This window comes from Argopecten irradians, chromosome 16 (assembly GCF_041381155.1).
Source record: "Argopecten irradians isolate NY chromosome 16, Ai_NY, whole genome shotgun sequence".
NCBI classification, from domain to species: domain Eukaryota; kingdom Metazoa; phylum Mollusca; class Bivalvia; order Pectinida; family Pectinidae; genus Argopecten; species Argopecten irradians.
The window spans coordinates 20,788,584-20,793,852 of record NC_091149.1 but is presented as its reverse complement, the minus strand read 5'-3'; the positions used below and the strand labels follow the sequence as shown (position 1 = coordinate 20,793,852).

Genomic DNA, 5,269 nt, shown 5'->3' with positions numbered 1-5,269 from the left:
CACCATATTATTTCTATCTTAGTATTGAATACATAAGTCATACCTGTATACCGTTACATTCTGGTTTATGCATTCTGTTGTTGCATAATGCAGAGTTATCTTCCTTACTGATAGATATTTATTGCTTTTGACATTATTATTTCAAAGGAAAATGATTTTTCACGTCGTTTTCTCTAAAAAAGAATGATTTGGTTATGTTTTTAAAAACACATCACGTCACAAGTAATATCTATATCCCACCCAAAGGGTAGTTAACTCGGTGATAAGCAAATACCGAAATAAGAGTTATTAATATAGAATAAGTTAAAGCATTAGTTTGATCATCACCATTTGAAGTTTATATATTATGAAAGTACAGGCACAAATGACAAAGATATTTACGAATGACCAGAAGTAAAACTCCAATAGAACATAATTATCTCCTACAGTAAATGTATTAAAACAAACTTGTATTTTACAGCTGGAGCTGACCAATAATAATCGACGCTAATAGGTAATTATATATATACATGTACCAATTGCGGATTGAAATGACTTTAGAAAAAAGAAAACAAATTATAACAGATATGAGATATAATTCAAGATACATGTATTTGATATCCATATGTACAACTTGTTCCGTTCATAACGACATGTTTCATGTAATTTTTGATCTTGATTGACATTATATTTGATTTTCTTCTTTGAGTTTTGAAATGAATAATCCTGAGATAACTGCCACAAAACACTTTGATTGCCTAAATCATTTTTGTGACTATTTAAAATTCACATCTCTTGTCACTCAATAATACGCTTTTCATGACATTAATTATTCCTAATTAATTTTTGGGGATGGCGGTATTTATATTGTCAGCTGTAGTAGTTGTCGAGCCGTAAGGTTTAAAAGTAATAAAATCTCAATACTTCTACATCAGACAATGATTTAGTGAAAATCTGAGAATTTTAAATTTTTCATTTCAGTAATACGTTAACCATAACTTTAGTATGCAAATACGCTACCTACACGCCATCTTTGTAGCCCCAACAAACATAAGATTTGAGAATCCCGTCTCCCTACCGTACCTCATCTCGTACTCGACGAGAGTAACATAGAGTGGTCTCCCTTCCTCTTTCCTTTATGGCGCTACACAGCTCGGACGGCAATTGCATTGTGTCTATTTCGTTTCGCTGTTAGGTCCATTTATTTGACGTTTTAGTCAAATTTTTTCACCACATTCAGTTGTGTGTTTACGCCATCTGTAGCCCTGTGTTTGTTTTACTTTTTGTACGTGTCATTAATCGTTTTTTGTGCCTTTTTCGGCGCCGTTTTTTTGACTGTTCCACGTGCTCGCCGGTTTCCGTGCGATCCGACAATACTGGTGACGTCACGCTGTTTCCGGTTTGTTTACGTTTGTTTTTTGTTCGGTTTTTCGTCGCTGAGGCTTCGTTGCCGTTGTTATTTAGGTAAGATTTTTGTGTCACCTAACACTGTTTTTTACGGGTTTTAGCGTGTGTTGCTTATATTTTAACGTTTTTGTACGTAATTTTTTCTTACCTTGTTTACGTAATTGTCGTTGTAATGCCTGGTATGTCCCGCTCGGGTCAGCGTCAGGGGGGTCTGCTCATGGGTGTTCCCATTTCTATGAGGAACGGGACCCACATGATGCATGTCCCCTATGTCGCCCTTGTGTCATGAGTCCTCTCCTTTGTGAACTTTGTCCAGTTGGAGAGGCTCTTGGCCAGGCCGGCATTAACACCAAGGCGATCTTCGTCCTCCCGTAAGAGGGATTCGTCCTCATCTTACGGGAGGAGAAGGAAGCAGGCCTTCTAGTTCTGTTTCTGTTCCTGTCTCGGTAGTTCCTGTCTCTACAGGATTCTTCTCGAGATCAGGGGGGTGGTCCCTCCTGTCCAGGATGTTCCTGGAGTAGGGGAGGGGCAGCCTGACCCTGACGATTCTCGGTCTAGGGTCGAATTGGCTGGTGAATGTGCTCGTAAAAGCTTCCATGCTTGCCTTCGGGTAGGGAGGCTACCAGCCGCCGGTCCTCTGACGTTGTCAGCGGCTCCAGGCATTCCAGGTGGTGTTGCTGTTGGGGCGGTCCCTTTGATGCCTGTACCTATTCGTCCGAGACTTTGTGGGTTCAGGGACTACAGACTTCCTTCCTTGGTTTGTTCCGTTTCCACTGGGATTAGTGATGCGCAGACTCTCTAATCCCGGCATCAAATACTGGGTCCAACTTTCCCTCCTCCGTCCAGTTACCTGGTCCCGGTCCCCTATTAGGTCCGCTCCTGAGTGTGGCAGGCTCGAGTTTTCCCAGGGGGTCATCCTCAGGGTACCTGGGTTTGTTTGTCAGGTGTCCGATTTTACGGCCTCCTTTTCCCCCTGGCTTTAAGGGTAAACTGGGTGCCTGCGGGCAACCATCCTTGGGCCCCCCAAACCAGCCTGCGGATGGTTTTGGTGTTTCAGCAGCATCCCGGTAAGTTTAAGGGCCAAGCCCATACATTGTCCGGGTTTCCACTTTGGAGGGAGTGGTGGTCCAACCTCGTCCCTTTGGTCAGGTTGGCCAAGCCCCAGATCTCAGGCAGGCGCCATTTTGGCCATTCTGGGGGAGTCACTCCCAACCCACGGGAACCTTTTTCCGTATTTTCAGGGATACGGTTTTAAACCCCATGGCTATTCCTTCTTGGAACCCTTGGGGTTTGGTCTCTCCCCCTCGCGGAGACCTGTCAGCGGGTTCGGTTTGCTCCCCCCCAACCTACTGCTGCTTCGGGTGCCGGTCCTAGAAAGGTTCGCCGGACCTTTAGGACTTCTGCTTCTCGTGGCAGTCCCGTTTTGTCTCCGAGTCCAAGGGTTTCGAGCTTCGACCGTTAGGGGTCGAAGCCCTCAGCTTCTGTGGGTTAGGAGTTCGGCTCCTAAACGCCACTTGTATGGAGCCTTGCTGCTCAGGAGAGAGTTTTCCTGAGTCTGTCTCTTTTGCTGGCCCTTTTCTCCCCGTTGGGACCGCCTCGGGTCCAGGCAACGAGGAGGATATGGACTGTGAGGTCGTGGTGTTCGTGCAGAGGATGATGATGTTGTTCATCTCTCCCCTGGCTGCTCCGATATTGACCAATCTGGTTTGTCGGGATGCAGATCCTCAGGTTGAAGATTTTCCAGGAGGAGGGTGACCTCGAGGCTGCTGAGGGTGGATGCCCAGCAGGTTTTGTCTGGGATGCGGGCCCTTAGGGCCCGATTTGTATCTCGGATTCTCGGGGCGGAGGTTTGCCCACCACCTTCCGCATCATCCATCCCGGAGTCCACCACCCTTTTGGGTTCTTTGGTGGCTCCACGGGCATCTGCTCAGTCAGATCGCTCACACTGCCAGAAGGGCACTATTGTGTCTTCAGCTCTGGCCACTGCCCAGTCTCGAGTTATGGAGAAGAATTCTATCTTCATCTCGCACGCCTGGGTTTGCCGGGTTGCAGCTCAGTGTTGGTGATTTATCAGAGGTTTCAGGTTCAGGCCTCTGATTATGCCATTCACGATGGACTGCTGTCCTCGTCAGCCCAGCTAAGCTGGAGTCTAGAGAATTGGCAGCTTGGCCCGGCAAGTCAGTGGACCAGGTGGTGTTATGAGTTTCGGCTCCAAGGAGCACCACAAGATGGAGAGGCTGCTGCGCCTTTCCATTCAAATTCTGTCTTATATAGACTTTCTGACGGTTAGTCTATATAGGGTATCCGATGTGCCTGAGAGTCGGATATCTGAGACAGAGCAGGCCGACATTGTCAGGGACAGAGTTACCTCTGCCCTGAACAGGGCATTGAGAGCCTTGGCGTCTTTACAGGTGTCATTGGCTCGCCAATGTCTTGTTGGCTAGGCCGTTTTTCTGTGTTGAAAAACCGCCCGGTCGAAGAACCTTACCGGTTCCCGATTGTTGACTGCCCCCTTCTCTGGGTCCACTCTTTTTTGGAGGGACTCTTCCTTCTGTTCAGGCAGGATTTGAATGAAGGAGGACTCGGTCGGAAACAGTTTTCTGGGAGCCATCTGCCCTTCTTTTGAAGAGATTGCAGACCGTGAAGGCCAGTACCTCGCAGGGGTCCGTGCCTCCCAAGAAGAAGGCTAGAACTTCAGCTCCTCAGTCTACTGCACAGCCGAAGTCGAAAAGCCTTACTTCAAGGGCAACAAGGGGAAAGGGTAAGAAGGGCAAGAACCCTCGAACCTGGGGGTAAGAAGAAGAGTTCCTGACTCTTTTTCCCCCCGTCCTTGGCCATTCCAGACGTCAGGGGGTCTGTTCTGGAGGACTCCGCACCTCCAGTTTTAGATTCCGGTTCCTTCTCCCGCAGGAGTAAGGATTCAGTTTCGGGTTAGGAACGCGAAGATTCTCCCCGCCTGGGAGGGTCTCGATCTTCCTCGTCCCGATCTTCCTGTAGGAGTGTCGTTCTGTCTTCTTCCTCCCAGAGTGGAAGGAAATCACAGAGGACCACATGGGCCTTGTCTGTGGTCAAGGAGGGGTTGGGTGCTATTCCCCTCTTGCGGGATCCGCCCTTGGCATCAAGACCTATCTTCTTCCCTCCTCCGGGGGATCCAGAAAAGGCACTTGCCATCCAGGATGAAGTAAGGACCAATCTTTTTTAAAGGGCGCGGTCGAGGATGGTTGCCTATGGTGGAATGCACTCCAGGCTATTTATTCCAGAGAATGTTTCTGGTTCGGGAAAAAAGTCCGGAGCTTGGCGTCCCCCAATCATAGATCTAAGTGCCTTCAACAGGCACGTAGATTCTCCCTCACTTTCAAGATGGAGACTCCACGGAGCATCATATAGCTTCGGTGAGTAGAGAGGGGATGTGGGCTACTTCAGTAGGATCTGAAGGATGCCAGGACTTCCACATGTCCCATCAAGAAGAATCGGCACGGGAAATTCCTTGTGCCTCCGTTTCACTTGCAACGGGAAGGTTTTTATCAGTCCGGAGGCCATGCCGCTTTCGGGCTCACGACAGACTCCTTTGGTTTTCACCAAGCTGCTGCAGGTTGTTCGTGGGGTTTCTGCACACTCCAGGGGGAACATAGATGTTCACATCTAATTACGACGATTCCCTCATGCTCCACCTAGTGCGGGAATCTTTGGTGCAGAACACCCGTCTGGGTCCTGAAACTTTTGCTCAAAATGTCGGCTCTCAATTCCTTCAAGAAGAGAAGATCGCGAGGTCTCCCCTTTCTCGAGACTTTTAGTCTTCCTGGGAAACCGTTTCAACACGGTTCAGGGCATATGCCCTTCCACCTTTGGTGAAGTTTTCGATAGAAGGCCAGAGATCTTGCTC

General features: G+C 48.1%; 1 pseudogene; it reads right to left on the bottom strand.

The window, feature by feature from the left end:
* LOC138310082 (fibrinogen-like protein A) overlaps positions 1-1,984 on the bottom strand; it is a 19,421-nt pseudogene extending 17,437 nt beyond the window's left edge.
* Between the last annotated feature and the right edge of the window lie 3,285 nt (positions 1,985-5,269).